The sequence below is a fragment of the Mirounga leonina genome, unplaced genomic scaffold (genome assembly GCF_011800145.1).
Source record: "Mirounga leonina isolate KUSES-001 unplaced genomic scaffold, KU_Mleo_1.0 Mir_95, whole genome shotgun sequence".
In the NCBI taxonomy this organism is placed as follows: Eukaryota; Metazoa; Chordata; class Mammalia; order Carnivora; family Phocidae; genus Mirounga; species Mirounga leonina.
This window is the reverse complement of record NW_023270865.1, coordinates 25,176,981-25,200,624: the sequence shown is the minus strand read 5'-3', so window position 1 is coordinate 25,200,624 and position 23,644 is coordinate 25,176,981. Positions and strand designations below refer to the sequence as shown.

Below are 23,644 nucleotides of genomic sequence, written 5' to 3'. Positions count from 1 at the left end.
CCCCCTATATGATAAATGGAAAACCTATATGGGGTTTATGTTGTTGGGTCAAAGTTGTGTGTTTTTATTTTACTCTCTATGGCCAGACTACTCTGCAGAGTACCAGCATTAGTTTCCATCCCCACCAACTCCACATGAGGGTTTCCTTTAGGAACTTCTTTAGAGTAAAACTTCAGTATGTTCCTAATGCCTATTTAGTGTGTCTCCATTACCAAAGAGGAGGGCTGAACCAGTTTCCTCAGACACTTCATAACTGCAGAGTCTGTCTTCTAGATGATAAGAGAATTTGAACAAGTCCTAAACCTGACTTTAGTTGTTAATTAGGTCACCTACCTCTTCCTGTCCAAACACTGTGGCCAAAGGAATCACACGTGAGAAGTGAATAACTGATGGCCCTAACTAAAATCCCAGTGTTGTTACCAAAAGAGAGAGAAATGGATGTTGAATGACCAGAACAAGTAAGTGTTCTTAAAACTATAGCCTTGTGGTTAGTAGGTATGACCAATCCACAGTCTCAACCCAAGCCACAACATCTCTGAGCAATATCCAAGATGGCTCAGTTCTGTTTCTGCGTAAGAGACCACCTCGAAACTTAATGGCTTGAGACAGAACCCATTTATTTACTCATGATTCTGTAAGTGAGTTCAACTGAGGGGTTCTCCTGGTATTTTGTCTGGAATTACTCACATGGCTATCTATAATCATCTGGCAGCTTCTCTGGGGCTGGAAGATCAGAGAGGGCCTCACTCACATGCCTGGAGATTAAATGGGGCTGCCAGCTGGAATGTCTCAGTTCTCATCCATGCAGCCTCTCTGATAAGATGGCCTGCATTTCTTACACAGAGGTGATCACAGTAGGCAAGCCTCAGTGCAAGAGCACATATCAAGTCTCTGGCTTGACATTTGCTGATGTCTCCTTGGCCAAAGCATGTCATATGGCCAAACCCAAAATCAGTGTGGGAAGGTGCCACATAAGGGAGTGAGTGCCAGATGCATGCTTCATTGGGAGCCATTAAAATAACTGTCTACTATTCTAGAGGACAGTTCCACAGCATGCTACACTAAAACTAGTGTTTTACTGAGAGTCACCTAGAAAGAGGTACAACTCCCTGGGCAAAAACTGAAACCTAGAGAAATATTTGGCTCTTATGGATTGAGCCAGCCCAGGAGATTGAGGGAACACTGAGCTAATGGATTCTAAGACAACACCCCCACATGGAGACTAGAGAAAAGTTCAAGGTACAAACAAAACAGACAATGAGACTTTGAGCTTTGGAGTTGGAGGACATCTACTGAAGAGGGTTTCTCAGCCATAGAAGCAATCTGCCGCAGAGAGGGCTAGTTGTCCGCCCAATATCCGTTCTTCCCTTTGTCTTCATTAATAGGATCCATTTTATTCAAGGCAACAATCTTCTCTAATGAAAAATTATATTCATCAGCCTCCCTTGAAACTAAGTATGGCAATGTGAAGCTAAATATGGCTAATCACACTCTGGAAAACAGTATGGATTTTCCTCAAAAAGTTAAAAATAGAACTACTCTACAGTCCAGCAATTGCACAACAAGGTATTCACCAAAAGAATAAAAAAATACTAATTCAAAGGGATACATGCACCCCAATGTTTATTGCAGCATTATCTACAATAGCCAAACTGTGGAAACAGCCCAAGTGCCCATCAACTGATGAATGGGTAAAGAAGATGGGGTGTATATATATAAAATGGAATATTACTTGGCCATTAAAAAGAATGAAATCTTGCCATTTGCAACATGGATGGAGCTAGAGAGTACTATGCTAAGTGAAATAAGTTAAGAGAAAAACAAATACCATATGATTTCACTCAGATGTGGAACTTAAGAAACAAAACAGATGAACATGGGTGGAGGGAAAGAGAGGCAAACCGGAAAACAGACTCAACTATAGAGAACAACTGAGAGTTGCTGGAGTGGAGGTGGGCAGGGAGATGGGCTAAATGGGTGATGGGTATTAAAGAGGGCACTTGTGATGAGCACTGGGTGTTATATGTAAGTGATGAGTCAGGTGTAGTTTCTATACCTGAAACTAATATTACACTATATGTTAACAAACTGGAATTTAATAAAAACTTGAAAAAATAGGGACACCTGGTGGCTCAATTAATTAAGCATATGACTCTTGGTTTCGGCTCAGGTCACGATCTCAGGGTCATGAGATCCAGCCCCATGGTGGACCCCTCATTCAGCACAGAATCTGCTTGAGATGTTCTCTCCCTCTCCTTCTGCCCCTCTCCCCAAGGGTCTCTAAATAAATAAATAAATAAATAAATAAATAAATAAATAAATAAATAAAATCTTTTTTAAAAAACCTTGAAAAAGATAACAAAATAATAAAAAATAATAAACATGGCTAGTCAAATGTAAGTGGAAATTAATTGTTGGGTAAAAGTTCCAGGAAGGCTCTTTAAAGGGGGACATACTCTGACTCCATTGGCCATTTCTCTTCTTCCTCCCTGAAATATGTACATGATGGCTGGAGCTCCAGCAGTCATATTAAGACTGTGAAATGACCTTGGGGATGGAGCCTTCATGCCAAGGAGGGTGGAGTAGGAAAATCAGTATCTGAGTCCCCAGTGATAGACTGGTAGGCTTCTTTTACAAGAGTGAATAAACTATTTTCAAACCATTCTTTGAGTTTTCAGCCAATACATCTGGATTTAATCCTAACTAGTACATCAAGGTAGATTGAGTGATTTGTACTATGTACACTGGGCTAATTTGTGGCTTTTTGAAACTTGATTTATTTCCTTTTTTTTTCCCCCTGTTTTACAGAAAGTCTTTCGAAGCCCTGTCCTTGTTTCAGTTATACCCAGGGAACACAAGGCAAGAGATTCTTGCCTAGACAGACTGTGTACAGGTGGCTGGCAGGAATAACAAAATGAAAGGACACATGAGGGGACATAATGAGAACTACAAATTAGCTTCCCCTGCTCACTAGGACACATTGATAAACACTGGAGGTTCCAAATTACTAGGAGAAGAGAATTACTCTTTACACACCCTGGAGAGCCATCAGATAAACCTTGAATGATTCTTTAAAAGATGGAAAATATTTGGACACAGAAAAGAAAGGACAATGGACATTCCAAATAAGGGCAGTCTCACAAGCATGAGCTCCGAGTCAGTCAGCAGTGTGCTGGCTGGTCTCAGAGGAATGGACTTGCTGAGGTGAAGGGTTCATAGGAAGATGGAATGGAAAAAGAATAGGGAAAGCTTTTAATAACATTTTAGAGCTTGAATATTTCTCCTGAAATCATCAAGCAGAGCCTGAGGATTTTATAGCAGGGGGACCATATGATGAAGCTAATGATTTTAAAAGGTCAGTCTGGTCTTGACATTAAAGATGGGTTTGGAACTGAAGGGAGTCTAGAGGTTAGAAGAGCCTTTAAAGGTCCTTATAATAGTCCGGATGTGAAATAGTCTTCTCCTGAATGGACTCAGGTGATAGCAACAGGAACAGAGATGAAGGGAACACAGATGAAGGGAACAGAGATGAAGGCTTGTGGAAGGAAGCCATCAGGACAAGAGGACTGCAGAGTTCTGAGTAACACTAACATGGTTACTTGGGAGCTTATTTCTCTGGAAAACTAAGAAACTAAGAGTGTTACTGAAAGCTATTACAAAAAGCTTTAAGGAAAAGTCTCTGAGTTTTTGGATCAGGCACAAAAATCAAAGTATATCTGAAAATCAAAGTGGTTATTATATTCTAAGAAAAACAGAAATGTTCGACCTGAACAATTCCATAATTAGGCTGTGTCACCCAGACTCAAAGAACAATTATGGAACTTTCTACCTTTTTGTAGATTTATAAACTTCTCTATAGAGCAATCCAAGTGAAATGGTTAAAATGACAAGCTTTTCTAAATGCAATTCGGTATATTCTGGATTGGGTCCTAAGATAGAAAAAGGACATTAGTGGAAAAACTGGTGAAATCTGAGTAAAGTCTAGAGCTTAGTTAACAGTAATGAACCAAGGTTAAGCTCATAGTTTCAGCAAATGTACTGCAGTTACAGAAGATGTTAATATTAGGGGAAACTGAGTCTGTGGGTCCATTCGTGTGGCTATAACAAAAATATCATAGACTGGATGGCTTAAACAAAAACATTTATTTCTCACAGTTCTGGGGGCTTGGAAGTCTGAGATCAAGGTGCTGGCAGATTCAGTGTCTAGTGAGGACCCACTTCCTGGCTCACAGACGGCCATCTTCTTGCCGTGTTTTCACATTGTGGAAGGGTGAGGGAGCTCTCTGGAGTCTCTTTTACAAGGGCACTAATCTCATGATTGGGGCTCCACCCTCATGACCGAATCACCTCCCAAACGTCACCCCTCCCAATATCATCACACTGGGGTTTAAGCTTCAACACAGGAATCCTGGGACACAAACATTCAGTCCATAGCACTGGGAATACAGGACGCTCTGTGTTATCTTTGCAATTTTTCTATAACCTAAAACTATTCTAAAATAAAAAGCCATAAACTTCGAAGCCAAACAGACCTAGGTTGAACTGCAGCTGAATGAATTTAGGCAATTTCCCTAAATCTCACTTTCTTCAAAAATGAAAGAGGGTAACAAGAGTACTGATCTCATGGTATTTAATGAAACAATACAGGGGTGCCTGGGTGGCTCAAGGCCACCCCGGTGAAGCATCTGCCTTTGGCTTAGGTCATGATCCTGGGGTCCTGGGATCGAGGCCCCATATCGCATCAGCCTCCCTGCTCAGTGAGGAATTTGCTTCTCCCTCTGCCTCTTCCCCTCCCCCTTGCTCTTGTGCTCTCTCTCTCTCTCTCTCTTGCTCTCTCTCAAATAAATAAATAAAATCTTTAATGAGACAATACAGGTAAAACCCTAAGTGTGCTGCCTGGTACCAAGTAACACTAGGGTTTATTTCTTGTGCTATTGGTGAACCCTTTATTCGAAAGAGTTCCCAAGTAACTCAAAAGTAACGGAAAGATCTAAAAACTTCCCAGTCAAAAAATGACTCAACCAGAACACACCGATCAGAATGGCCAAAATCTGAAACACTACCAACACCAAATGCTGGTGAGGATGTGTAGCAACAGGAACTCTCATTCATTGCTGACGGGAATGAAAAATGTTGCAGCCACTTTGGAAGGCAGTTTGGCTGTTTCTTACAAAGCTAAACATACACTTACCATATGATCCAGCAATCATGCTCCTTGGTATTTACCTAAAGGAATTGAAAACTTATGCCCACACAAAACCTGCACACGGATGTTTATAGCAGCCTTATTCATATTTGCCAAAACTTGGAAGCAACCAGGATGTCCTTCAGTCGGTGAATGGATAAATCAACTGTGATACATCAGACAATGGAATATTATTCAGCCTAAAAATAAATGAGCTATCAAGCCATGAAAAGACATGGGAAAGGTTTAAATGCACATTACTAAGTGAAAGAAATCAATCTGAAAAGGCTGCATACTGTATGATTCCAACTATATGACATTCTGGAAAGACAAAACTATGGAGATTGTAAAAAGATCACTGGTTGCCAGAGCTTGGGGAGGGGACAGAGATGAATACACAAAACATGGAGGATGTTTAGGGCAGCAAAAATAATCTGATACCATAATGATAGATACATGTCAATATACAATTGTCCAAACCCACAGAATGAATCCTAATGTAAACCATGGACTTACGGTGATCATGATATGTCAGTATAGGTTCAATAGTGGTAATCCATGTCCCATTCTGGTGGGGGGTATTGATAATTAGGGGGGCGGGATTATATGGGAAATCTCTATACCTTCCTTTGCATTTTGCTATGAACCTAACACTGCCCTTAAAAATGAAGTCTTTTCTTTTTTTGTATCCTTTGGGTAAACCCCTAGTACTGCAATTACTGGGTCATAGAGTACCTCTATTTTTAACTCTTGGAGGAACCTCCATACTGTTTTCCAGAGCGGCTGCAGCAGTTTACATTCCCACCAACAATGTAAGAGGGTTCCCATTCCTCTACATCCTCACCAACACCTGTTTCCTGTGTTGTTCATTTTAGCAGTTCTGTCTGGTGTGAGGTGATACCTCGTTGTAGTTTTGATTTTCGTTTCCCTGATGATAAGTGATGTTGAGCATCTTTTTTTTTTTTTAAGATTTTATCTATTTGATAGAATGAGAGAGCAGGAGAGCACTAGCAGGGGGAGTGGCAGATGGAAAAGGAGAAGCAGACTCCCCGCCGAGTAGGGAGCCCAACGTGGGGCTCGATCCCAGGACCCTGGGATCATGACCTGAGCAGAAGGCAATCGCTTAACCAACTGAGCCACCCAGGTGCCCCTGATGTTGGGCATCTTTTCAAGTGTCAGCCATCTGGATGTCTTCTTTGGAAAAATGTTTATTCATGTCTTCCCATTTTTTAACTGGATTATTTGGGTGTTGAGTTTTATAAGTTGTTTGTATATTTTGGATACTAATTCTTTATCAGATCTGTCATTTGCAAATGTCCTCACTTATTCCGTAGATTGCCTTTTAGTTTTGTTGATTGTTTCCTCTGCTGGGCAGAAGCTTTTTATTTTGAGGAAGTTCTAATAGATTATTTTTGCTTTTGTTTCCCATATAAGAGACACATCTAGTAAGAAGTAGCTATGGCCAATGTCAAAGAGGTATGGAAGTGTTGAATGACTAAATTCTACACCTGAAACTAGTATTACACTGTATATTAACTAACTGGAATTTAAATAAAAACTTGGGGGAAAAAATGAAGTCTTTTTTTTTAAAGAAATGAAAAACATTAAAATATGATTTTTATTGAGGTATGATTAACATACAGCATATTGGTTTCAGATGTACAACATAATGATTAGATATTTGCATATGCTGGGAAATGATCACCACCATAAGTCTAGTTAACATCTGTCACCATACGTAGATACAGAATTTTTTTTCTTATGGTAAGAACTTCTAAGATTCACTCTCTTAGCAACTTTCAAACACGCAATAAAGTTATATTAACTAGAGTCACCGTGCTGTACATTATATCCCCGTAGCTTATTTGTCGTAACTGGAAGTTTGTACCTTTTGACTCCCCTCAACCATTTCCCCCCACTCCTTACCCCCCACTTCTAGCAACCACCAATCTGTTCTCTGTATCTATAAATTTGGTGCTTTTTTTTAAGATTTGATTTTTAAATGGGATTGAATTTAATGTTACAGGTACTCTGATGGTCAGTTTTATGCATCAACTTGGTTGAGCTATAGTCCTACAGTTATTTAATCAAACGCTAATCTAGGTGTTTCTGTGAAGGTATTTTGTAGATGTAATTAAAGTCCACAATCCATTGACTTGAAGTGAAGGAGATTATAAATAACCTGGGTGGGCCTGATTAAATCAGTTGAAAGGCTTTAAAGAGTAAAACTGAGGCTTTCACGAGGAAGAAACTCCACCTGTGGATAGCAGATAAGGTTCTTAATCAAGAGACGCCTGGGTGGCTCAGTTGGTTAAATGTCTGCTTTCTGCTCAGGTCATGATCCTAGTCCTGGGATCAAGTCCCGCATTGGGCTTCCTGCTCAGCAGGAAGCCTGTTTCTCCCTCTGCCCGCTGCTCCCCCTGCTTGTGCTCTCTCTCTCTCTCTGACAAATAAAAATCTTATAGAAAAAAAAAAAAAGGCCCTTATTCAAGAAGTCCAACCTGCCATTCCTGAAAAACTGTCTTATAAATTTTGGACTTGCCTTGCCAGCCCCACAATCACGTGAGCCAATTCTGCGGAATAAATCCCTTAATGTGTATCTTCCACTGGTTCTGTCTCTCTGGTTGAACCTGGACTGATACTGGTAACCTACCCAAGATTCTGGATTCTGGATTCGGCGTGCCACCACAAGCAGCTTGAATTTCTCCAAAATTAAACTATGGTGACCAATGTTAAACAAAGTTGAGGTGACAGAAATCCATTAGCATAATGCAGAGGAATGCATTCCAGATGGGTTCATCAAGTTCCCCTCTTTCAGCTCAGCTCACACCCAAAGCAGTATGGAGGAGAGTCCCTGATGACCAGCTGACGACGCTATGCAGGGCTGAAAATGGACCGCTGCTGTCCCATAGGGACAGCCCCAAAACACAGCAGTGAAGGCAGGTATTCACAATGAGCAGAGCCTAGGGCCATACACTTAGTTGTCCACTTCATGTGGAAAGAGAAGTGACTCAAGGTAAGAACATTTACAGACCACAAATGTGGTCCACCCTGGCAAAATATGAACTGTTCTAATCTCCTCTCTGACAGGAATGGAATAGGACACGTTCCTCACCGTTCAATGTTCATTCACACCAGCATTCATTCACCACTATCTGTGCACCTGAGGTTTTGTTTAGATGCCCACATCTGGCACAATACTGCAGTCTAAGGTATTACCTGGTTGAGTGTGAGTAATCTTATGTAATCCTCCAGGACTGGTCTAGATGTTTTAGGGGCTAAATCTGCAAATTAAACGGGAATGCAAGAGAACCACTACCTCCTACATCCTTTAGGGTAACCTTAGCCTGTGCTGTTTCCCATGAAGATATAATATTGTTTGGGCTGGAGCAGTGGGAAGGGGATGAGGAGTTTCAAGGAATACCCACTGTGGTCCTCTTATCTTTCAGGCCAAGGAGCCAATGTAGAGGTTCTGCCTAAATACCAATTTAGGGGCCAACTGACCCACTAGAGACCAGATGACCCACTATGAAGTAGACCTGAGTCAAGGCTCTTATTTCCTGGCCTCCCATTTGCCCCCACTCTAACAGTGGACCACAAAACTGCTTTGGGTTCTCAGATAGCACTGTCAACTTATACCCTATGTCCAATAGGTTTGGAAATGTTTGGTTATTCCCTTTCCCCAGTGATTGGTTGTATGAGCAAATGGCCATGGGTCTCCCTGGGAAAGGACTAGAGGAATCATTGCCGTATCTACTAGCCATGGTGTTGCCGTATCCTTCCTTCTTGGAGACATGGTCTCTCCTTAATTCAGGGTATCTGGGTCTTAAAACAGCTCAGATCTCTTATCATCCATTCTTGATTTCTCTCGATGGCTTAAATTAAGCAATACCCTTATTGCCTGTCCATCAGTCTCTCTCCCAGGGAACACATCTATTAACCATCTCTGTAGCCTTCTTAGTGATCAGCCCCACCCACCCCCATGACACTCCAATTTTGTAGCCTCATTGCTTCTGATGGGTAAAGACCTGCTGGTCTTTATTATTTTGGAGTCCTTTTATCCCCTTGTTATCAGGAAGCCCTATTCTGTCATCAGCCCTGTCCTCCAGGGACAACTACCAAAGAGACTCTCAGCGAATCTGGTGCCCTCTCAACAGAGCATTCTTTTTTTTTTTTTTTTTTTAAGATTTTATCCATTTATTTGACAGAGAGAGCACAAGTGGGCAGAGCGGCAGGCAGAGGGAGAGAGAGAAACAGGCTCCCCCACTGAGCAGGGAGCCCGACGTGGGGCTCAATCCCAGGACCCCGGGATTATGACCCAAGCCGAAGGCAGATGCTTAACTGACTGAGCCACCAAGGTGCCCCGATAGAACATTCCTTAATATGTTGATAAATGGACTGTCCTCTGGGCCCTGCCCCAGAACGTAATCAGTTGGTGGGCTTTCTGGCCTTGGGTTATATGTCCACTCTAGCATGCCCTCTTCTCTGAGCCTTCTGACCTATTTTTCCACCTCCTGCCACAGCAGTTCTGGAATTTCTACTTCACTTGGTGTGGGCCTTGCCTTTCTGCAAACTTTAAAGAGCCATCATTTCCCAGGGTCATTGCCAAAGGTGTTAAATCACGTATTATGGAAGAATGCTCCCATGATAAACTCTCTTTATTATGTTCTAACCTCCCTTCAGCGGGCACCGTCAGGATCCAGTTCCATCTACACCCTCCCAGCAGCTGCTAGCACATGCTGGTGAGTTCCCTGGGTTCCTTGCCCTGCCCCAGAGCTTCTGTCCTTCCTTAGCAGGCTCAGCACTCCCACAGTTGAGTTTTATTGGATTCAACCCTGCTTACTGGTCTGATAGCCAGAGCAGGAGATGGCTGGAGATCCTGAGGGGACTCCCTATTGTGTTGCATGGCAGACGCTTCTGTGTTGTTTTTAAACAAGCAGGGAATATGGTTTTTAACAGGAAGTAGTACGCCCTTTCCTCAGGCTCAGGACACTCAGAGGAGTCTGGGGCTTCGAGATTTTCTGAGGCATCGACCCAGATTCCCCAGCCCTTTCCCAGTCGTGGCCCTGACCTGGGTGTCACAGACTTGGTAATTGGAGAACACAACCACCTCTGGAGCACTAGTATTCTTCTAATTACACACGAGGCCTGATCCTTTGGTTGTTCCACTCTCCAGCAGTAGGAATATTGTGATGGGATCACCACAGAATTAGAGAAAGAACAGACCCTATTGAGAAATCCCAACCCAGAAGGTGTTTACCATAACCGATGTGATTTTAGTTGATCTTCCTTAGGAGAACAAGTGTGTGCATTTTTAGTTACCGGAGGAATAATTCATCATGTTAGGCAGGTGATTTTCTTGTTGGGCTGTGTGATTTGGGAATGCTACTGAAGGTGGAAATGGAAACGCCAAAGTGATGGCTGCCGTGAATATGGGTCAGGGTTCCTTCCCCATGACTTCCCCAACCCCCACCCCTCCCAATCTTAGGACAATAGAGGTGGGATTCAGTGCTCTGCCTCCCACTGGGGAAATCAGGTCAAAGAGAGCCTTTCCTCTCCCCATTCCCGGGCGGCCAGCACACAACTGGCCGGCCTGGTTTTGCCGAGGTCCAGGAATCTGGAAGGAGGAGCACCCGGCTGGCTGAGACTCCAAGGAAGACGTGGCCATGTCGGGGAGGCAGGTGGGGTCGGCATGACTGACCTGGGAGTGGCCCGTCTGGCTACAGCCCTGCTTCTGGCATGTGGCAGGCCCGGTTCTGATTCTCAGGCAACTGGGACGGGCTGGCTCAGCAGCAGATGCTCTCAGCAGCCCCCCTGCCTCGCCTCTGCGTGCTGCACCCCGGGGGCAACTGCCAGGAGCTGGCCCTCTGACGGGAGGCTTTCCCCGAACAGGAGCAGGCTGCCCTTACCCATGCTGGTGGCAGCCAGAAGGATCGGACAGTGAGCAAGCCGGGAGCAGCCCCGAGGCTCGGACTCACAGAAATCAGTATCTAACTCCACCCGTGCCTGCCCCCACGTGAGCAAGAGAACTCAGAGATCTGTGTTCCTGCACGTTCCTGCACGTTCCGCACGATCCGTGTTCCTCATTTCTGGAGCCCACCAGATGGCTGTGATTATACACTTTTGATCAGCGCTCTCTCTTCCCACCTCCCATCTCCACTCTCCTAACCGATGTTTCTGCCACCTCCCAAATAAACTCCTTGCTTTCAAACTCTTTCCCCAGAGTCTGCTTCTGGGGGAAACCAAACTAAACAGGTTCCCCTCAGCACAAAGGGATTTCACTGGGAGGCTCCTGGAGGTGCGAAGGATTGAGGGGAGGGAAAGCTCACAAGCAAGACGGGGAAATAGATAATCACAGAACTCAGAAGGGGTAGGCCTGGCAAGAAGAGCCCAGTCCACACGTCGCACTGTATCCCCCGCAGAGGAGCCAAAGTCTGAGAGATGTGTCTGCTTGCAGAGCGCAGCTCCAGAGCTGCCCCTGGCTGGGTGTGCAGGTTGGAAAAGAGAAAGTGTTCCCTCTGGCTTCCAACGTCAGGGGTAGGTGTCTCCTCCCATCAAGACTTGCAACGTTGTGTCTGCCTTTGGCTCAGGTCGTGATCCCGGGGTCCTGGGATCCAGTCCCGCATGGGGCTCCTTGTTCAGCAAGGACCCTGCTTCTCTCTCTGCCCGCCATCCCCCTGCTTGTGCTCTCTCTCTCTCTGACAAATAAATAAAATCTTAAAAAAAAAAAAAAAAAAGACTTGTAACGTGAGCTGGGTGCTTCTACAAAGAAGAGCTGAACTCTTAAAAGACGGGAAAAAAAGACAAACTCCAAGCAGAAAAAAACCTAATGGCCTTGAATCTACTTCATTTTATTCTCCAGGGTTATGAAGAAGGTATGAAACCACTGGTTATCACCCAAATAACAATCACAGCCTTTGCCGTCTGCTTATCAAAATGTCTGTGGTATGAAAGCTTTAGGAGAGTCAAAATGTCCTGTCCCTTCCCAATCTGATACTGATTTTTTTTTCCTGTCTGTCATTTCTTAAGTTAATTTTTCTGCCTTTGTAAACTCTATTAGGATCTATTTCTACCTTCGTGAAATAGTTCATCTTTCTCTTATACTAGATGCTCTATTCCCCCCAACTTCCTTTATATTATTTATAAATCATATCACATTTTTTCTTTACTGTTCCTAGTTCTACAAGATCATAAGGGCACGGAATTGAGATCCAAGAAGGCAATAGGGCCTAATAAGAGGAACCACTGTTTGAGCACTTGCTCAGGGAAAACAAACGGCAGCCTCACTGAAACCTCACAGTTACTCTCTGAACCAGGCATTAGTCTCAGCTGCATTTTAGAGGCAACGAAACTGAACCTTCAGAAAATGGAATAATTGGTGTGTAGCACAGGCAGTATGTGACAGGGCCAGAATCAGAACCCAGTTATTTAACTCGAAAGCCCACGTTCCTAAGGCGTATTCCACAGGCAAAACAAGGGGTTTGGATTCAACCAGAACTGGGACCGAACTTGCCAGTGTCTAGTGTCACCATTAGAGAGGCGAGCAATTCAGAGCCTACCAGCGTGGGGCGCTCCCCGACTCCACAACTGGCCTGAACGCCGTCTACCCTCCTTTCGTCGAGAAACCATTGTCAAAGAGTTTTCCATTTTAGCCATTACTCTTTTTTTTTTCTTTTCTTTTCTTTTTTTTTTTTTAAGTAGGCTCCATGCCAAGCCTGGAGCTCAACTCGGGGCCCGAACTCATGATCCCCGAGATCATCACCTGAGCCAAGATCAAGAGGCAGACGTTTAACCAACTGAGCCACCCAGGCACCCCCCTTTTTTTTCATTTCTTCATCATAAAATGTAAATGCATGCATCGATATTTTGACATATATCAGAAGTGGTTGGTACTGCTAATAAATTAAGAGGAAAGATCTCTACCAGAGGGTTTTCTAATTTAAAGATCTAAAGATGGGCTTGGAATAGTCATAGAAAGAATCCCAAGTAAATTCTTAATATGTCAGAGTTTTAGAATGGGAAGAATGCAGCCAGTCCAGTCCTTTCATTTCACGAATGAAGAAGGGTCTGGAAAGTGAAGGGATACCCACTGTCACTAAGTGAAGCCCACCCAAGAATTGAGGCATTGTGACTCCATCACTCCTCGGTATATGTCTTTTTGTGTTATCATACATTACGTTATTAAGAGCTTTTGCCATTTTTGTTCTGAGCCTGCAAGCTGTAGACATGGTACTCAGTGAGCATTTAATGTTTGACTGAATTTTCTAAATTTGCTAAATTCAGCATTTTATCAAATAAGTCATTTTTTAAAAAAAAATCTACCAAGCTTATTTTGCAGGGGGGAAAAAAATGTCTTTTTAAAATGTACATAAGCGGGGCGCCTGGGTGGCTCAGGCGTTAAGCGTCTCCTTCGGCTCAGGTCATGATCCCAGGGTCCTGGATCGAGCCCTACATCGGGCTCCCTGCTCCGCGGGAAGCCTGCTTCTCCCTCTCCCACTTCCCCTGCTTGTGTTCCCTCTCTCGCTGTGTCTCTGTCAAATAAATAAATAAAACATTAAAAAAATAATAAAAAAAATAAAATGTACATAAGCCCTCAGGTTCGATTTCTGTTTGATTTATACTTTCCTAGGGAATCGCACATTTTCTTAGAGGTCCCTGTGCTTCCTAGTCTCATTGTGAGCAGGCATTTGTCTGTTTCTCAGCGGGAGTCATTTCTAAGCTGCCAGAGCTATGGAGATCAAACGGAGGCTTCGGTTGACATCTTTTAAATGTCCAATTACTGGGCTTTGGGGAAAGACACACAGTGGGTAAAATTTACATTTGCTATAGACATATTTTCGTCATATAAAATCCAGGGGTCCTCTTGTTTCATGAAGCTATTCAAAGATTATGAAGCAAAATAATGGATTATTTTCTTCTTTTGAACAAGAAAAAACCATGAAGATCCAGTTAAAATAATAATAATAATAAAACCAGAAAAATAAAAAACAAATTGTAATACCTAAAGGGCATTCTGTATTACGGGAAAAAAAAAAAAAAAAAAAACTCTATCCACACAGTGTACAGAACTTCAGGGCTCAGGCAATCCAAAAATGCTAGATGCACACCAGCCCCATGTGGATGTGGCCATAAACCAGAAAAGGCTAAGGAAGGGCATAGAATTGGGACCCCAGGCAGCTTTAGAATATTTCCGGTTAAAGAGAGAAGGGAGGTGTTCTAAGATGTACCTGGGATTTATTTTAATCAAGTGTGGTGCGGTGACAGACACAGGAAAACTACCTTTGAAAGAAGAGTTGATTCCTTCCATTTCCCAAGAGATGGGCCCACACACCACACAGGGTGTGGGAAAGCGCCAAGAGGCAGAAGGAGTGAGGATAAGATGACCCAGAGCCTTTATTCTCGGGAAAGGAATGGGTAAGGCAGGGTAGACAGGTTTGAACAAGCTGAAGATTGAATAGTTTGAAGAATTTCAACAGGGCTTCTAGCTCTAGGGGTGGTCTCCAGCTGCCCAGTACCTGATTTAGGGCAGGGGAGATGGTGGTTTGGTGTGTGAGTGTGTAAGTAAAGGAAGTGGCTGGGGAGGCAGACTTTGGATGGGTTGATGCGCATATGAAAAAGATGCTCACTAGGGAGTTGTTGGCACTCTCTAGGAACCAAGTAGCCCCAGGAAGGGGCAGTCTCTCCCCAGCCAGCAATGCCTCCCAAGATGTCAAACATCATAAAATATAGAAACTAGAAATCATGATTAATACAGAAGGCCACTCTTAGGGAAGTTGTTCTTCGGCAGAATTAACCCAAACCAAAATGTCACAGTAAACTATTTGATGCTCATCAACAGTGATGGAAAAAAACAAGAGGAAATCTCTACAGTCTGTGGGTTTGACGTGTAATTCTGTCCCAGACGTTTGTTGCTCAAAGCTCGTGGGATATGAAACTGGACTAATCACCTACTTCACAAAAGCAATACGTCCAGAAAGTTTTACATTATTGTAAGGATAGATGCACGCTTTACCTTTCTCCTCCCCAATTTAAAATATATGTACCTTTTTTTCACGTTTTTTAATTTAAAGATATATTACTTTTCAGGTAATAGTTTTCTTTTTTTATAGGTTGTGGTTTTAGTTTAATAGAATAAAAATTAAAATATGGTGGTCAGCAAAACCTGTCATAATAGCTAAAAATGGAAAATAATCTAACTATCCACAGCTAAGAAATTAAGTAAATCATGAGATATCCATACAATGAACCATGAAACAGGTATTTAAAATAATGATGCTGAAGAATAAGGAAGGGCTTTTAACATACTTAATGGAAAATGTAAGTTATAGAATTCTATATAGTTCTATATAGTCTGTTCTTCTAAAGAAAAAGGTAAGTATTTACATGCCTCAGGGAAAAACAAAAAACAAAAAACACTGGGAGGATATGCACCAAAATAGGATCCACAGTTATATGGGTTGTGGGGTTATAATTGATTTATTTTCTTCTTTTTCCTTATTTGTATATTTAAAATTTGCATAATAAGCATGTATTTTATAAAAATGAGAAAATAAAAATCGTATTTATTTTTATTATATTGGAGTTTCTTTTCCCAAGGAAATTCTCTCCTACTGCTGGTTCCGCTAGGTCATAAGGCTCAAGTGGCAGGACAACTGAGCCCTCAGCCCAGCCCCGCTGCACGACCTTTTCTTATTGCAGACCCTATTCAGAACTGGTATCCTATGGGTTGCCCAATAAGTGAGTCAAAGCAGCATGCCCAAATGGGGTATATGCCTCCGAAATCCAAAGAGGCTCACCGAGTGAGCCAGGTGAGGTGCAACATGTCTCTCACTTTAGAAGGAATAGCCCCAAATAACCAGATCACTGGACTCTAGAAACTCACCAAGATGTCAAAGCCCTAAACTTTCTCAGGATTTCTTTTTCACCCTAAGGCATACTTGTTTTTTGGTAAGACATCAAAGCGGTTTGCTACTTCCTCACCACCAACTCCATTAGCATAATTCCATCTACTAAGGGATAGCAAAATGACCAATATTCCTCCAAACTGCACTGTGATAGAAAGCAAGAGAACTGACTTAGCCCTAGGACTGAGCATCTGGGGTAGGATATATATTCCAAACAGTTCAGAAAACACAACCTGCCACGCCATGGCTGCCAAGTCCAGATTTTGGTCAGCCAATTGAGCACACTGAAGCCAACACATTAAATCTAGAATCCCAGAAGAGTACTCCAGTGTTAATAATTCAAACCAAAAAAGCCTCACATAGTGTCCTTTTTGGTCTAACACTTTTTTTTTTAAGTTGGTTTTTTTGTTTTGTTTTGTTTTGTTTTGTTTTTTGAGAGAGAGAGCACGAGAGGGAGGAGGGTCAGAGTGAGAAGCAAACTCCCTGCCAAGCAGGGAGCCGGATGCAGGGCTTGATCCTGGGACTCCAGTCGCTTAACCAACTGAGCCACCCAGGTGCCCCAAGGTCTAACACCTTTAGAATCCACTCTGACAGTTGCTCCCCAGGCTCTTGCCAATTCAGATCAGTGACATCTTGGAGCTAGGTATAAACTCTCCCTTCCCACACCAGCCTTTGTGCCTCTCCATCAGGGCTCTGTTGGTTTCAACTCTTGTTGGGGCCTGAAGATAATGAGCAGTGACACTAGTTTGGGACACAATTGCCAGGTATAAAGGCTTTTAGGAGAGGAAGGTTTGTTCCCTCAGAGAGGCATGAGGTTTCCTCTGCTGGCAAGGGAGGCAAGGGGAACTTAACGATTCAAAGTTCTCAGCCTTGTCCATGTCTGCCCAAATGTCTTCAAACCAGCCGTGCTTCATGTCCCACTCCAGCCCCACCAGTGCCCTTACCCTAGGGTAAGAAGCCTAGCAGGTTTCACCCTCTGTACCCTTTACCCCTCAGCCGTATCAACCCTGCAGTTACAAAAAAGGAAGGATTCCCTCCAAGCGGTCATGGAGGCCTTCTGGTTCCCTGTGTGCATTCTTAAGTGTATCTTTAAAGCTTTTCATTTCCCTTGGACTATCTAGGGTTCTCAGAAGAAGCCAGGTGTCTCCATGATCCTTACAAACACGACTATCGCTATAGCAATTAAGTCCCACAGCCACTTGACCTCCCCATGCCTTGCCCTCCACCGCACTTGGCTTCTTGCTATCATACCATGATCATTTGGGGAGTCATGTTGTGGCTATACGCCATGAATTATCCATGTCCCGTTCTCCCCTCACCCCTACCGAGCACACGGTCTCTGTGCTATACACAACCCAATCTCAAAATCCTGTTTCAAGGGTCTGCTTTCTGAGTATCATATAAATTATAAACTGGAAGTTGTCCCTTAATTCCACCATCCCACATAGGACTCCGGAAATAAAACACAGATAACAACTGTCCCCTAACTGTACATAGGCTACATATGACATCACCTTTCACTCTAAAATCCCCAATCTGTCATTCTTTGGCTAATTTCTCTTCTCTTCCCATTCTCACTCGACTTTCAATTAATGATTTCCTCGGTGGTGCTTAATTCCTTGCTTTCCACCCCAGGCAGATTATCAATGTACTTCTTCAAACAAAGTCAATGTTTTTTCCAAGAAAAATATGGGTGGACTTAATTTCTTTTCTCTTACTACTTTTGCATCCCCAGCATGGAGCTCAGTGACTGTCTCATAAAACATATGAAAATTGTAAGAATAACACTTCATATTTTAAGTCTTTACTCTAAGCTTTACGTATCTTATCTCATTTAATCTTCACAACAATACCATGTGGTATTTACCATTATTATCCCAGCTTACCTGTGAGGAAACAGGCTTGGAGAGTTTAAGGAACATGCCCAGGGCGACCTACACAGCTGATAAGTGAGAGAGCTAGCTCCCTGTGATACTAAAACCACTAGGCTCCACAGCCTCTTTCAAGAGTGTTTGTAGAATGAACAGCCACATGATGAACCCCAATAAATGCTATACATTCTTTTTGTGACCCAGACAAAACTTCCTGGTATCATCACTGACCCTTTTTACCAGATGTCACTCTTATGGCTCCATCAATTGTTGTGGGTAATAGAAACCAACTCTGGCTAAACTTATCAAAAATAAAGGGATGGGTTGAAAGGTAAGGTTAGCCCACAGAATTAAAGCGATGACTGATCAGCAAATTTTGGAAAGGACAGAACCCAGGCAAAACCAAGGAATAAAGTAGCAGGAGCCTCGACCCTTTGGGATGAATCAGCTTCAACTATTTTCAGTCCTCATGTCACTCTGCGTCAAGCCTCAAATTCCAGCGAGAGCCTGTCTGACATCATTGGGATCCGCATCCAGCCCCGGGCCAGGGAGTGGGGGTGGAGGTGGGATGGGGCACCGTGATTGGCGGTTCCACTGAGACCCACGTTGCAGAAAGGAAAACAGAGGGGCAGTAACTGTAGATAGACTTCGTTGGTGCTGGGCAGGCAACAAAATGTCTGCCACAATGACCTCAACACATCCGTGGTCAGAGGAGAAAGATCTGGACTGGTGAAATATTCAAGGAAATGCACAACAGAGAAAATTCCTCGAGAAACGGTCCAAAATGTTTAGAGCACTGTTTCTCAAAAGGATCACTTGTAACAAAATAAATAAAAGATTTTAAAAGAAAAGCTCATGGACCATCTAGTGTTGCCTTAAATTACTTTTCACTGCAACGTTACTTAGATGTGTACAATTATGAAAACAGGGATAAAAATTTCCTTGGATTTACAGCACTTATAAAATTATAAAGGCACAACACATTTTAAAATTCGACCCAAACAAAATGATGAAACCAATATAATTGAAGTTACTTACACAAGTTTAACTTGACAGCTGATATTTTTCTGAAACGGAGCTGCTACTCCCAAAGTGCCTCAGCTTCTGCCTGCCACCCTGAGGCATTTCAGAGTTCAGCACTGCGGTGTGGTTGCATGCTTGATGACTCAGTTCTCCCGCCACTTTATCCCTTCAATCCACGGGGAAACTTGGAACAGCAGGGCCAGTCATGACTTGGCCTTCATTTGGCATGAAAATATCTGTGCTCTCCTATTAACCCACGATAATTAGAATAATTTGATGTTAACGCATCAGAAACACAAACAGAGGCATAAAAATTCTTGGCAATGCTCAGTAATGAGACGATCACTCGGATGATCCATAACATGGCTGATATTAAAATTTTTTAGAGTACCTTAGAAACATAAATACAACTTTTAAACTTTCGTATGGCAAATTCATGGATATCTGAGACTATATCCTTGGAACCCCAGGCATTGTGACCCCCAGTTTGAGAAACAGGTGTTTAGAGCACTGGCATCATCCTTAGAATAAATATGTAATGAACCCTTTGAAAAGGGTATTACAATGACTTGCTGCTATAAATTCCTACGTATGTGTTGGGTATAAAATTTCCATATGCATTCTGATAGTTCTTCTGCCCTTGATATTCTGCATGTTGTATTTAAAGAGAAAAAAAAATACCTTACAGCCTCTTGATAACCTCTATGGAGTGGGTGAAAACTCCAGTTTCTATGAATACAGTAATACCTGTTCGTCAAATTGTATTAAAAAAGCATGTAAATTGAGGGACACCTGGGTGGCTCAGTCGATTAAGCGTCTGCCTTCAGCTCAGGTCATGATCCCAGGGTCCCGGGATCGAGTCCGCATCGGGCTCCCTGTTGAGCGGGGAACCTGCTTCTCCCTCTGCCTCTGCCCCTCCCCCTGCTTGTTCTCTCTTTCTGACAAATAAATAAATAAAATCTTTAAAAAAAAAAAGTGTGTAAATTGAGTTAATAGAGGGTTGGGATTCTGACCATTCCTCTAGTTACGAAATGGCTAATAATTATCTAGCTATTCTGAGTAAATGCACATGTGGAGAATTTTGCTTCCCAGTGATTGTGAAACACAGCACTTGATTTTAAAATATTTCTGATCCAGTAAGACTAAACGACATTCTGCTCCCTTTAAAAAGATCAACTTAACCAAATTTTGCAAGCACTGACTTTCTAAATACATTTTTTAAGTTATTCTAAATTATGTGGCTGAGTTAGACTCAGAATTATAGCATCTTAAGGCACAAAACAGTGATAGCTGAAGAGAAATGCTTTCATATGTAAGGTAGAGTCTTCCAGGAATGTTTGAATTTTGCATTTATATTTCTAAAATAACCTCAGAAAGTTTAATATCAGCATGTTATGATTATCTGGGTGACCATCTATAACAATGAGAAAGATTTTGATTATCACTGGTGACATGGGTCTCTTTAATTTACAGTTATGCTTTGTTTACAAGTCTCTTAGAAACATGAACAAATAGCACTGAGACTATTTCAATGAAGAATAGCTCTTAAATCATTATAGAAGAAAAAAGTAAACTTGCATGTGCTAGTTCCAAATGCCAGAATGATTCTGATTACTTAGATCAACAGGACTAGTTAATAGGCTAGGTTTATGAAGAGAGGCTATACAGAAACATCTTCTCAATATTTAGTTTCATTTTGGGGCACCCGGGTGGCTCAGTCAGTTAAACATCTGACTTCGGTTCAGGTCATGATCTCAGGGTCCGGGATCGAGCCCCGCATCAGGCTCCATGCTCAGCAAGAAGCCTGCTTGTCCCTCTGCCCCTCCCCTTGCTCTCTCTCTCGCTCTCAAATAAATAAATAAAAACTTTTTTAAAAAATTTAGTTTCATTTTACACAAAATATAATATGTAATCCTTAATTTCCACAGTTAGAAATTTGAAGAATTTGCTTTTAATAGTAATACATTAATAGTAACATATTTTGTGGACATTTTAGATCTCTGTATGAAAACTCCCATGATGAAATTGGTCATACTGAAAGAATGCAGGGTTGGGCAAGTTTAATTATTTGCACAATTCCAAATGAGTTAATAGTTGAGTAATAACCAAAAAAAATTAGAGATTTCTGCATAATCTGTCACTTTAAAATGTCAACTTTTACATTACCTTATATGAGAAAAATTAGAACATTTTAGAAATATCAGAAAAATCTATGGGGGTTCTTGGGTGGCTCAGTCAGTTGAGCATCTAACTCTCGATTTCGGCTCAGGTCATGATCTCGGGGTCTTGGGATGGAGCCCTGTGTTGGGCTCTCAGCTCAGCGCAGAGTCTGCTTGGGATTCTCTCCCTCTGCCTCTGTCCCTCCCCCTGCTTTCGCATGCTCGTGCTCTCTCTCTCTCTCTCAAATAAATAAACAAATCTTTAAAAAAATAAGAAAAGAAAAATCTATGGATTATCACTTTGTTAGTTGTAAGTTGGGGAAGGAGGAGACACCCTGCAGAAAGTGTCAGGCACGTCAGGGTCTTCATTTTCTAACTGGATACGAGCTAGCTTATGAGCATCACATGATGAAGTGCAATGGGTGGGCTTTGAAACCAGCCAGGTCTGGGGCTGACTACAGGCTGTGCCTTTTATGAATTGTGTGATCCAAGACATGTCCTTAACCACTCTGAACTTTAGTTTCTTAATTTCAGGTGAAGAGGATAATAAGATTGACCCATTGGAGTGAGAGGACTTGGTTTCTTTTCAGGCTCTCTAATTCACTCTGTAATTTTGGCAGTCACATGACTACTTCAGGCCTCCTATCCTCTAGTTAATGGAGGTTTTGGTGGTTCTCAACAGGAATGTTACTTTCCTCCACCCTGGGGGCATTTGGATATGTGTGGGGTGGGTTTGGGTTGTCACAAAAATTAAGGGAATCAAGAACGCTAAATGCCCTGTAATGAGGAGGCCAGTCCCATACAACAAAGAATTGTTCCAACAGAAAATCAACACAACCCTATTGTGAAACTAACCTAGATCATCTCTGACGTTTTCACTTGGACATTTCAACATTTTATTTTATGTCATTGTTTCTTTACAATCATCTTGGGTAAACCAGATAATCAAATGCTGTGAGCCGCCATGACACATGAGCATGTTTACCAAAATAAAGAATTGTGGGGAAAGAATTGGCTTTTTTTTTTTTTCCTTTGGTTGGAATGGAGTACTCAAAGTAAGTCTAAGAGCAAGTGAAATAGAAGCTTTCCTGGAAATAGTTCCTAAGTGCTCCAGGCTAACTGACCTGAGACCTTAGAGAGAAGACTCTTCCTCTGCCTCTGCTAAGACCCACCCTCTATGCTCCCACCTCCTTCCCCAGGACTGACATTTCCAGAATGACAGACTGGTGGTCAGACTGTCCGTTCCTTTCACAGGAAACTCCAGCCTCCACTCCCAGGACTACAGTATTGTTCTTTAGCCCCAAAAGACATCAGAACACATTTCTGTATCAGTACATTTACCAAATGGGGGATTCAGTCTTTAATAACACCATTTGGAGTCAGCCAAATCCCACCCAGGTCGCTTTGCTCCAAGCAAAGTTCCTTGGCACAGTCTTTCCTCCAGCATAAGGAAAGAGGAGACTGGAGCTGCGGGTGCTCCCAGACTCTTCAGGGTCTCTGCTCCTGATATGGGAGCAAGAACACATACACTGTGCTACAGTATGTGGAGCACTGACATACAAAGCATCATGTCCTGGATCTGTACTTAGAGAAGCCCCATTAATGCAAAAACAATGGGCAGCGAGGCAGCCGTGCCCACAGTAGCGACCCCGTGTACAGAGACAAGTCACTTAGCGAACCCCCGTCAGGTCCAAAGGAAGGCCTTTGCTTCACCTTTCATTACAAAAGGCCTGTCTTGACTCCAGAACAAAGGGACAGCTTCTCCTGTTGTAGACCACATATCTCGGAATTCCTACCATGGCCATTGTTTATACTTTTGTAATGTTAGCACTTCATCCAGGCTTATTTGGATTCTTGCAACATTAGTGCATATTTGCACAGCGTGTCTTCTCTGCGGAGAGTGAAACTCCTCTGTGAGAAGACTGTGCCTTCAACATTTTTATATTCCACATGATATTTCAAACAGCTCCTGTGGATATCTGAAATAGTTTTTCTCCAAATCCTTTCAGGTTGCATCCTTTAAAACCTAATCTCTAGGCTTGGGAATGAAAACATAAGTCCAAATGAGGCAAACCACTGGAAATCCTTTTAGAGTCCTCATCAGTTACTTTTATGCCTCTATTTCTCTCCTCCACACCAGTTCAAGAGCTCCTAGGACCCTCGAGCTAGCCAGGACACTAGATGACATCCAACCAAACACTCACTGGAGAGATGAGTCTGCGGCTGGTGTGAGAGGTCATGTAACTTGATTGAAGTCACACGTCTATTAGCGTTTAGAGTGGGGACTGAGAAATACATGTCCAGAACCAAGACTCAGTCATTTCTTTCCTGTTTGTTGTATTGTTTCTCACCCTAGCCTTCCCATAGCTGCCGAGTCAAGAAATATTGTTAATTTGATTTCAGGAAAAAAACAACGAAAGAAAAAGGAAAGAAAGAAAAAGAAAGAAAGAAAGAAAAAGAAAGAAAGAAAGAAAGAAAGAAAGAAAGAAAGAAAGAAAGAAA

At 42.5% G+C, this 23,644-nt stretch overlaps 1 protein-coding gene and 1 long non-coding RNA gene across 4 annotated transcripts in view; both read right to left on the bottom strand.

Annotated features, from left to right (window-relative positions):
- NPR3 (natriuretic peptide receptor 3) overlaps positions 1–23,644 on the bottom strand; it is a 112,541-nt gene that overhangs the window by 77,067 nt on the left and 11,830 nt on the right. The gene's annotated exons all lie outside the window — the stretch shown is intronic.
- Positions 16,905–23,644, bottom strand: part of LOC118006246 — a 9,058-nt gene continuing 2,318 nt past the window's right edge. The window contains exon 2 of the long non-coding RNA XR_004678012.1: positions 16,905–19,229. This is a non-coding gene — a long non-coding RNA (uncharacterized LOC118006246). The remainder of the gene's footprint in view (positions 19,230–23,644) is intronic.